Source organism: Delphinapterus leucas, chromosome 5, assembly GCF_059928025.1.
Source record: "Delphinapterus leucas isolate spDelLeu-1000000601 "Yukka" chromosome 5, BTC_Dleu_Yukka2, whole genome shotgun sequence".
Lineage (NCBI taxonomy): Eukaryota > Metazoa > Chordata > Mammalia > Artiodactyla > Monodontidae > Delphinapterus > Delphinapterus leucas.
In genome coordinates, this window is record NC_143133.1 from 72,507,011 (window position 1) to 72,518,630 (window position 11,620).

An 11,620-nucleotide genomic window follows, 5' to 3' on the forward strand; every position below is an offset into this window, starting at 1 on the left:
ACCCACTAGAAGCAGCTGTTCTGCTTGTGAACGTCCGTTTCCTTTGTTAAAGGAGAGCCGGAGACACGTGCTTGGGAATCCTCCTGTGGTCACTGACCACGTGCTCGAGCCCGCGTTATTTCATTTCACTCAAAGACAGGCACATACCTGCGCTTAGAACTCAGGCCGCTGCACCCGCAGTCGCTGGAGACAAACTCCCCAGGCTCACGGTCGGTCCGAGACCCGCTGTTGCCGCCGCAGGCTGGGCCTGGTCCGAACCCGCTGCAAAGTAGCCGCGGCTGCGCCCTGGGGAAGCAAAGCTTAAACTTGTTACCACACGCGGGCCAGCAGGCCGGGAAGCCTCCGGGAGGCTGGGCGCAGTATGTGTGCTTCGCGCGGCCCCGGGACGGGCACTGCCGTCCCCTCCCTCCCACCGCTCCCCGGACCGCCGAGGGCTGCTCTACTCCTGCGTTCTGGCCGCCGGGAGCAGCGGAGCTCCGGGTGGGCGAAGCTCGAGTGGACGCGAGGCGAGCCCAGCCCCACCCGGGCCCGCGGACCGGCCGGGAACCCTCCCCGCCGCAACAGGCCAAGAGACCGCAGACTAGGGTAACACTCACCGCCCAACTCCGTGGGACAAAGAGACCCGCGGAGACCCAGCAGGTGGGGCGGGACCTGGAGGAGGGCTGGGCGGCGGGCAGCCAACCCCCGGGACGGTTGGGGAGGGGGCAGGACGGGAGGAGGGCCGTGGGGTAGGCAACCAATCCCAGGGAAGTTTCTGGCCGAGAGGGGCGGGGGCGGGGCCCCCGGCCTTTCGACTTTGGCTGCGGCGGGAGAGCTAGCTGACTGTGAGCCGAGCGTGCTTTTTGGGGCCTCGGGGAGTCCGCGCGTGGAAACCGCATTTATCTGGCGCTTCCCCAGGCCTTAGCCCTCGTGCATCTGGTTCTCCCAGGCCAACGTTCCTTCCACAAGAACTCTCCTAGCGAGGCCTTCTCCTGTATCCTCTCCTCAGGTTAGCGCCTGGTCCAGGGCTCCCGGTCACACGACCCCCTAGAATGCTGAGCTGCTCGTTCCTATGCCACAGTTTAATTTGAGTGCCTACTATGTGCCATGCACCCGTCTAGTCTTTAAAAAGGCGAAACAAAGGCCTTTGATATTCTAGTGGAGAACAAAACCAGAATCAAGATGTAAAAATAAAATGTCGTAGGGTTAATAAGTGATAAGGAGAAAAACCTAAGTATTTTATTACAACTTGGAAAACTAAAGATAGAGACAGTAGTCTTTGCTGTGAACAAATGCCCCTTACGGCACTAAGAAACAAAGAAGCAAAACTTATTATGACTAGCGTTACTGTGCTGCTTTGGAAAATATATTTCACTGTAGAAATAACTGAATATGATGGAAGGCTCTTTACCAGAGATCCCGAGTAGGGTCCTATTTGGATCCATATTGCAGAGGGGACCAAGATGGACAAGGACAATGGCCCTGGGCTGCGGGACACATGGTCCACAGTCCTGGTGGCAGTCACTAGTGAGAGGCTGCTCGGGAAGGAGGCTAACTGTCATGGGGATGGGATAGTGGTCTTCAAACCCTTCAGATTCCCAGGTCTCCTCTCCCAGCCCTGAATAGGCCTGCAGCATGCTTTATCCTTCCCAGTGTTCTCTCAGCTGGGGGGAAAACCCTTCCCCCAGAGCAGCACTAATCCCACTGCTCTGGTCTGGGCTCCAGTCCTATTGGCTTCCTCAGCCCTCCCAGGCTATTTATTTTTTATCACCTGCCTCTTCAAATTTCTCTCTTTCGCTCTTCAGTCTGGCTCAAGAAATGGGTGTAACCACGATTCACACTGCCTTTTGCTTATGCTGATTCACTGCCCCATTTATAACTCTGTTTATTTCATTGATGTCTCTTTTCCTCCCTCTCCCTTCTAAATTAAATTACCTTTTATTTTCCCCAAGCTATTTTTACCTTCCAAAACATGTGTGTTTTCACAGTACGGCTGAGTAAAGCCAGGGGTGAGGGGAACAGTGATTGTGAAATAAAGTGGAAAGAGAGAAATGCTCAGTCCTTGGAAGGAATTGCCTCCTGTTGGGCTGTGTTTATTCATTTATAGAACTCGTGTGTATTGAGAACTACCATATGCCAAGCCCTGTGGTAGACCTAGAGGTACACAGATAGTAAGAAAAAGAAAAACAAACAGAACAAATCATGGACCTTGCCCATGTGGAACTTTTAGTCTAGTGGGTAAAACATATTAATACAAGAATCACATTTTTAAAATGTGAAATTACCACTTAAGAGCTAAGATGGAGGTCAGAGACTCAGCTGTGAGGTTGAGGAAGGGGTGATTAAGCAGAAAATTGAAGATGAGTTTATGAGGCAAAGCAGAGGAGCCTGGGGTTTAGTTCCATGTAGAGGGAAGAGCATGTGCAGAGTGTGGGCTCCAGGAAGGAGCTCAGTGCATTGATGGGAATGTATGAAGGCTGCTGTGACTTCTGCACAAAAAGCCAAGGGATGGGGATGGAGAGAGATGCAGGATAGGCATGATATAAACTGGGCTTGGGGGTAGGGGACTGGGGTGTGGAGGGCGGGGTTATCTGGAGATGCTGGTGGCTGCCAGAACTTGTAGACCATAAAATTGCCCATATATTAATGCTCATTAACAATGTGTTGTATACATGCAGGTCAGTAAAAGTTGATGTTTGCAAGGCTGGCATGTGTTCAGGCCAGCATGTTGAAGACAATAAGAGCTAACCTTTATTGCCCACTTACTACATGCTCTGAACTCCTTAAACTGCTCTACACAGATTAGCTTATTTACTCCTTTCAGCCACCTACTGGGTACACAATTTCTCATTTTGTACCAGAGGACCCACATATTGCTAATATTTTTTGAGAGCTGTTCTCCTGCCACTCTAATAGTTTAGGTGGCTGGTAAACATATTAGGAATTGTGAGCACATCCAAACAGTGGGTCAGGTTCCTCCCCAACACGTGTACACAAACATAACCTTAGGGAAGGAAACTGAAATCATAGCTGCAATGGCCAAATGGTGGACACAGGATGGCAGCATGGAATTCTCAATTTCTGTAACTTTGAAGGTGCTTTTCCCTAAAAGTGATTGTGGAATTTCAATTAGAACTCTGAGAAAATCTAGAATTATGTTGATAGCCATATTAGAAGTTGCATGTTGACGAGCTGACTGAACAATGGTACTTGCTGTCCTATAGTATTTGATTATACTGGATTTTAAATATTGCTTTTTCTTAAAAAAAAAAGCGCTCTTTAAAATAATTACATGTTATCCATGAGAAATGGAATATTGCCTGCCATGTCAGTAAACAAAGGATGTCACAGTCATCAGCGATTGCAGCCGCAGCCGAAGATAACCTGGTGAGCCCCGAGGGAACTCAAGAAGGAAAAGAATACCTGCCATCTAGCAGCCATCAGACTGCAGCCACTCCCTATGGTGAGTCCTGAGGAAACACCGATGTGAAAACACTGGATACTGGCCCAGTGAGTTGAGCTGCATATCAAAGGAATGATTTCAGTGAGCCCAGATTCTTGCATCTTACTATGCATAGAAAAGCGCTAAATTCCTTAACTTGAGATATCTGGTTTTCTTTAATTTACAATAATCTTTTGACATTCAGACTACCTGCCCTTTGTTGCAAAACTCCTATATGTCCTGGCCCTTACCTCGCCTCCTTGGAGCAGTTCTCTCAGGGTTACTTGAGATGCTACCTCCCGGGCTTGAAGTCCTAAAAATTTCCACCAAATAATACATAACTCTCAACTTTTAGGTTGTGAATATATATTTTTAGTCAACATCCATTATGCTTAGCATCCAATGTACTCTATGAAAGTAGTATATAAATTATATTTGGCCAGTTAAACTAATTAGCATAAGGTATCCAATTGAAAGTACAGCAAAAAATGGACTATTTAATTCTATTAAAGAAAATGGAGTGAAGAGCTAGACCTGCTTCTTCAGTAGCACAATTTAATGAGACTGCTTCAGATGAGTCCTGTTCTACATCAGAAAAGGAACACAAATCCCTCCAGCTTCTATTTCTGGCTCTACCACACACAGGCTTTGCTATTATACCCAGAGCAAGATGGAACCTGCTTTTTTTCCATCTGCAAAATGTAGGCAATGCTTTTAGCCTTTTTCACAGGAGGAGCAGGATTAATGAGAGCCACAAATGACCTTGACCTGTTTTGTAACTGCAGATGCCTTTTTATTGCTATATTTTCATGAAAAATGAAAATCTGGATTTTTTTTTTTCTGATGAGTTAATATTAGGCTAAAACTTTAAAGTCTGGAATATGTACTTTATCAGCTGCTCTTTAGAATTCCAGTATCCAAATTTAAACAAAAGGAGAATAAGATAAATCTTTCAAGTGATAATCAAAACAGTAGGAAGTGAAAGGGTTACCTTATAAATTGAGGTCTATTTGTTTTTTCAAAACTGTTATTTTCAGTAAGATTAGTAAGACTGAAATACATTATTATAGCCATGTTGAATGAGGCTAGCTTGCTGGAAAAAACATGCCAAAAGTAAGTTGGCGTGTCAGGATATGGTCCACGTGTTTACATGTCAAGCCAGTTGAGAAGTTTGTGATAATGTGCTTTAGAATGATTGTTGATCACTGTGAGATCTTTCCATCAGTCCCAATACTGATGCCGCAGGCCTGGGATTGATGGTACATGAAGGAGGAAAAATTCTTAAACGTGGTGCTTTTGCAGAGCTCTGACTAGTCAGAGAATATCTTTTCCATCCTAGGCAATGTTACTGGTCTACGTCACTGTAGGAGAACGCAGTCCTTATTTCAGCAATTAGGTCAGATACACATTATGATTTACTTGTTTTTGAAAGACAGAATCTAGGTCAGAATCATAAGGAATGAAACCAACTATTTCAAAATACATAGCTGGTTAGTGGGAAGTGCTTAATTCCCTATGCCTATAGGTTCCAGGTGGAGGTATTTCTAGTAGAATAACATGCTTGTCTGTCTCTGCTCCCTTCCTTCCTCTTCCCCAGGGACGGAAGGGCTTCTCTCCTGGATGAGTTTGAAGAAGGAGCAGAGCAGGAAGGGGCAGCCTCTCCCTACCTCCGGGGCTCTGAGGCCAGCTGAGCTGCAGTTGCTGATGTGAATTCTGTTTACTGCAACTGAGTCCATGTAACATATTTGCTTTGTGCTTCTGGCCATGCTATTATTAATGTTTGTTATCTGGTCTCTGGGATGAATTTTACACAATGAAGAAAATTAATCCATATTCATAAAATTCTCCCATATCAAGTCTTATCTTATTTCAGAAACTCAGAGGAGAAATCACCCGTTTTATAGATGCCAGAATCCAGATGAAATGTAAAATAATGGATATTTTGTCTTTTGCTTGTGTTCACATTCTTCCATATTCTTCATGGCAGTGGCTGTAGAAGTATAGAGGGAATGGGAAAAGTGCAACGTTTTTACATATACTTTTCCTACTTTAATTTTAACTAAGACTGTGGGCTGTACGAGGCCATCTCCTTAGATCTAACAGAGTAGCTAACACACACTTGAAGCTCAACACATATTTGTTGACTGAATGAATTATTAAATTCAGGGCATTTTAATTGAAAATGTTTAAAAACCATTTTAAGGTATTTCATAATGCCCTTAATCAAATTCAATAATAGATTACTTACAGGTAATCTGATCCAGCCTGGGGGTCTTACCAAGCTCCTTTTTGGGCAGACCCATCACGAAGGTCATGAGTGTACACAACTGAGGAAGCTTTTAAGCATTTATCACACAAAGGAGGGAACTACCACATTAGCATAGACCTCACATAAATATATAATACAGAAATACAGAATCCCAGCCAAACACTTCTGGATGAGAAGAGTTAAAAAGGATAGCATCTATCATCGACACTGATTACAAGGAAAATGCTATCAGCCCTCTGGGGCCTGAAGCTCTAGCCTGTGCCCAGTAACGGCTGTCATTCATCATCTACCTCAACTTAGCCTGTGCCTGATGAGCCCCTTTCTACTTACTAAGTGTACTTCCTCTGCCTCCCTCTGACCTTTCTCCATCACATCCTCCAACTGCCTGTCCTTGCTCCAGATGACAGATAGCGCTAGGGGTTCTCCTTCTCCTTCCCCAGACTCCTGGGGACTCTCATTTTCAGCCTCATGGGTGAAGGGTGGTCTCACTTCCATTCATGCACTTAACTGGGCAACAGGCACTAACTGAGCACCAGCTGTGCTGAGCACCGGGCTACATGCCTGGGATACAAAGATGATCCAAACATAGTCCTGGTTCTCCAAGAGTTCATGGATGATGGTCAGACAGTAAGTGATGTGGTCGAGGTAGCACCGGGCACTGTGGAGACAGAAATGAGACACAAAACCAGCCCCAGAAGAGTTCCAGGAGCAGGGCCTCCTTCCTCAGGTTGCCATGTCCCAGAAGAGATGGAGGTGGAGGTAGGCTTGAGAATTTTTTTTTTTAATTTTTAAATTTCTATTTTTTTTTTTACAGTAGGTCCTTGTTGGTTATCTATTTTAAAAATAGCAGTGTGGGGCTTCCCTGGTGGCGCAGTGGTTGACAGTCCCCCTGCCGATGCAGGGGATACGGGTTCGTGCCCCGGTCCGGGAAGATCCCACATGCCGCGGAGCAGCTGGGCCCGTAAGCCATGGCCGCTGAGCCTGCGCGTCCGGAGCCTGTGCTCCGCAACGGGAGAGGCCACAACAGTGAGAGGCCCGCATACTGCAAAAAAAAAAAAAAAAAAAAAAAAAAAATAGCAGTGTGTACATGTCAGTTCCATGCTCCCTAACTATCCCTCCCCCCCACTATTCCCTCCCCACCCCGGTAACCATAAGTAACCATAAGTTGGTTCTCTAAGTCTGCTTCTATTTTGTAAATAAGTTCACTTGTATAATTTTTTTTTTAGATTCCACATATTAGCAATATCATATGATCTTTGTCTTTCTCTGATTTGCTTCACTTAGTATGATAATCTCCAGGTCCATCTATGTTGCTGCAAATGGCATTATTTCATTCTTTTTAATGGCTGAGTAGTATTCCATTGTATATATGTACCACATCTTCTTTATCCATTCCTCTGTCAATGGACATTTAGGTTGCTTCCATGTGTTGGCTATTGTAAACAGTGCTGCAATGAACATTGGGGTGCATGTATCCTTTTGAACCATGGTTTTCTCTGGATATATGCCCAGGAGTGGTATTGCTGGATCATATGGTAGCTCTATTTTTAGTTTTTTAAGGAGCTTCCATACTGTTCTCCATAGTGGCTATACCAATTTACATTCCTACCAATAGTGTAGGACAGTTCCCTTTTCTCCACACCCTCTTCAGCATTTATTCTTTGTAGATTTTTTGATGATGGCCATTCTGACTTGAGACTTGAGAATTTTGAACAAGTTCCAGATCCAGAACAAAAGGCTTTGTGAAGCTGAGTTTGTGCTCAGACGAAGAGGAATAGTTAGATGTGGGCTCAGCAGAGGAAGGAAAGGAAAGTTCTGCAGACATTACAGAAAATGTCAGTTTAGATTTGGGGGCGTAGAAACAGCACTCATCCTTCTTTCTGATGGGGCCTTATTGGCACTTTTTTAAAATTGGGGTTAGAGAATCAGGGCTAAGGCATAAAAAGGGTCCATTTACTAAAATTCTTATAATACATCAGGAAAAATTATGTGTGTGCTGTAGGTATTTTACTGCCATTTTAGAGGAGGTTTATGGTTTCTTAACAAGCTTCATTCATTATAACGTGCATACTTGTATAGACAAGTTGAGGAGAAAGCTTAATTGACATTAATCCCAAAGGTGCTGATGGGAAGGGCTTTTTTTGTTTGTTTGGTTGTCTTTGAAGTGAAGATCAGAGGTGATTCTTTGTCACCCACAAAACTTTGATGTTTTCCTGCCCTAATGCTCACAGTCAGGATGTAAACACAAATATACACTGGCAACATCCACAATCACTTTATGACTAGGTGAGAAATTTGTTAAGGAAAATATTTGTTACTGCTCAATGTGGCTTTGAAATGTTCCTGGGCCCCCTGGAGGGAAAGCTAGTTCTGGAACAGAAGTATTAACATCCATTAACAAACAAAGTCTACGTAAAAAGCCAGTTTAACACACTGCAAATGAATGTATCAAAATGGCAAAGAAAAAATAAAAAGGTTGGTGGGGGGATGGGGGGGACACTTGCTTTAGTACAGTTGGAGTGGGAGTGTATAAGGATGTGAGTCTGACTGAGTTTTGGAGCCGGACAGGCTCAGCTTTGAATCCTGGCTCTGTTATTTGCTAGCTGTGTGCCTTCAAGCAAATTACATCTTCTCAGCTTCCTCATAAATAAAATGGAGATAATATTGCTGTTAGGATTAACTGCAATTACATAGTTAAGGTGCCTAATATATAAGTGCATGCTCAAAATGGTAGATATGTCGATCTTGAGCAAAACAGTCATTTCACAAAATTTTAACTGATGTCTTAAAGGATATGGTATGAATTTTAGGTGTACTAAATGCCCCCAAATGCCCTACCTTGCCAGCTCTTCATGGTATGATATTGGCTTATGTGTTTCATTGTTGCCATGGATGCTGAAGATGCCAGAGAGGATTCATCAAAGGATATGGATGAAACCTGGTAGAGAACCTGAGGACCAATTTATTCACACACATAACTACAATTATTCCATATGTTGTATTAACACAAGCATCGATGAGTTCTGGTTATATCTGGCTGTCTCTTACAAATATTACCCTCTGCTTAATTTATAACCTGATATACCTAGGTGGAAGTAGTACTTTTGTTAGGTAGTTAGACATTAGCAGCAAGGAGGTGACAGTGGTGAGAAAAACAAGACGAAATCAAGTCACACACGCAGTCATCTGGGGACTCTCCCTTGACACCACCCAGACAGGTAAAACTATGGTCGTGTGGTGGGCAGTTTATCCTGATAATAGAGGGGCACAGTAACACAAGGGGAGGTCCCCCGGCTGCGCATGCCCAGACCAGATAGGCGTATAACCTATAGTAAACCCAAACTCATTATACCATAATTATAAAAAAATCTACATGTGGTTTTGCCGCCCCACCCCCACCCCGTGGGCGTTTCTTAGAGATTCAAGGGTGAGAGCATGCGCAGCAGTAAACTTGTTACATAGCTCGCGACTGTCAATCAAATAATGATCCCCTGTCACTCACCCCCGCCTCCCTGCAAAATGCTCCTTAAAAGCACCCTTAAGCGTGTATAGGAATGCTGTTTTCCATTCGCAGAAACAGCCCGCTCTCTCTCCCTCTGAGAGTGTACCTCTGGGTCGATAAAATTTGCTTTGGCCTTGCTTCACTTCGCTGAAACAGGCCGCTCTCAGAAACAGCCTTCTCTCTCTCTCTCTCTCTCTCTCTCTCTCTCTCTCTCTCCTTCCCCTCCTCCCCCTCCCCCTTCTCCGCCTCCCGCCTTCTCTCCCCCCCCTCCCAGAGTGTACCTATGCTTAAATAAACTTTGCTTTGTGCTTAAGCTTAACGGGGTAGTTTGCAATTCTTTGCTTACTATCGTGAACCGAGATTGCTGGTCCGGGCCTTCCGTTGACCTCCTCGGTTCAAGCTATTTTGTTATAACGTACGTCCACCCCGTGACACTGCTCTTACCGTCCACCCCGTGACACTGCTCTTACCGTGAGTCGAATCCGCAACGGTACGTTTGGGCCACGGCCTAGTAGCTCCCCCGGCTTCCTGATCAGAGGTATGTTTGCGACGCCTACTTTGCGGCTTCCCCACGCCTACTTTGCGGCTTCCCCGCGCCTGCTTTGCAGCTTCCCGCAGCCTGCTTTACGGCTTTCCCCGCTTTCACGTTCGCTAAAGGTAGGATTGCGCGCGCAGGCTGAGTAGCACCTTCCCGGGGTTTCGTCCATTTGCATGTCAGTTGCCCCGCCTGTCTTAACATGCCTGTGCTCCTTGCCTCATTCACCTGAGAAGGGACTACTCTGTCGTTGCTAACGTGAAATGGCCCTAATGCTGTTTTATTTTCCTACAACTCTCCTTCCCGGCCTCTCGCTTGCGTCCTTCACCACTGCCGGCAGCAACGGTGGACGAATTGCCACCTTCTGACTCTGTTAAGTGTTTACACCTCTTCTGTCAAAGCGACCTCCCTGATCAGCTTCCTTGAATCACGGCTATAGAGAAGGCTTCACACCTCTCTCTGGCTCAGCTTACTAGACCTCCTAATCATTTTTTCTGTCACTGACTGGAACCGAGATCAACAGTGGGACTCTGGGAGGTCTTTTTCCCACTTTCATTTCGGGGCCCTTTTTTCCTCTTCTGAGACTCGAAAGAGCTTTCTTCTGTGGATAGGTCAGGCTGATGGCCGCCCCAAACACCCAATCTGTTATATTTGTGAGGACTTCCAGCAGTTCCATACACCACTTTTTGGCCAGACCGCTCTAATTTGGGATCCCCTCATTCTTTTCCTTGTCGTCTCAAACATCTCTTTTACATGGTCCCTAAGGAAAACCAACTCTTCCTCCCCTCAGCCACCCAGAACAGTTTCCATCACTTACCAGACCTTGCCGATCGCCAGCCTGTCAGGAATCTCCAGGGACTTGCCTTTACGGTCCTGATCACCTGCATAGGAGCCTTGGCCCACTGGCAATAAGAAAGAAGGAATAGCCACGCTATTATGAGATTCAGGAGCCAGAGAGTACAAATAAACAGCTCGTTAAGGAGAGGGAATCTCTCTTGGTGACACAGCCTCAATGCGGTGTATTCCCTCTACCTAAAAACCAATTGCTTATCCAGGTGAAAGAATCTCTGTAGGTGACAGAACCATTGGCACACGGTCTGTTCCTCTTCCTGAATGTTGTGTATCCTCACTGCCAGTAACGGCAAGGAAAATGGAGTGAGATTCCCTATGTTCAAGACTATTTCGCTCTTAGAGATAAGGAAGAACTCTGCAAGACTTGTAAAATTGACTCTGCTGTGCTAGTCCTGATGAGACAGCCCCCATCCTCTCCTCGAGAGGATCCATCTGAGTGGGGCCATGCTAAAAGGGAACCTGAACCAGATAAGAGCCATAGGGAGAAAATCTTTAAACCTGGGGATAGCACTAAACCCACCCCATTCTCTATCTATATCCCCCTTTGCCACTGACAGCCCCCTTAACGCCTTACCTGGGAGATCTGACTCCCACAAGGCCTCCCCCTAGAATTTGCCCTTTGGTGGAGACAACGGGTGAATTTGGACCCGAACTCATTCAGAAGACTTTTACTCTTCTAGAGTTAAAGCACATAAGACAGAAACTAGGTAAATTTTCTGATGATCCTGACCACTACATTGACAACTTCGGCTTTTGACTTAGCCTGGAAGGATGTCATGATAATCTGAGAGCGAACTCTATCAGATACTGAGAAAGTAAAGGTCCTAAAGGAGGCCTGCAACTTTGTGGACAGCCTCCATTTATCCAGCTCAAAATATCCTGTGGGGGAAACCACCATTCCCCATAAGGACCCTCACTGGGATTACAATAACCCCAATGGACAATGGGAAAAGGAACATTTTATAATCTGTATAAAAGCTGGACTCAAAACAAGCAGAAGGAAACCCATTAATTCCTCAAAGTTTTCTGCTGTCAGCCAGG

General features: G+C 45.4%; 1 long non-coding RNA gene across 10 annotated transcripts in view; it reads right to left on the bottom strand.

Annotated features, from left to right (window-relative positions):
* LOC149749149 (uncharacterized) overlaps positions 1–10,632 on the bottom strand; it is a 37,650-nt gene extending 27,018 nt beyond the window's left edge. Inside the window, exons 1-5 of one of the 10 annotated variants that reach the window (XR_016393278.1) lie at positions 9,663–10,632; positions 8,529–8,640; positions 5,315–6,732; positions 597–3,734; positions 148–285 (exon numbers count right to left, since the gene is read on the bottom strand). This is a non-coding gene — a long non-coding RNA (uncharacterized LOC149749149). Of the gene's footprint in view, positions 1–147; positions 286–596; positions 6,733–8,528; positions 8,641–9,662 lie in introns of all 10 variants that reach the window. The other 9 variants (XR_016393282.1, XR_016393279.1, XR_016393283.1 and 6 more) reach the window with 9 other exon arrangements.
* Between the last annotated feature and the right edge of the window lie 988 nt (positions 10,633–11,620).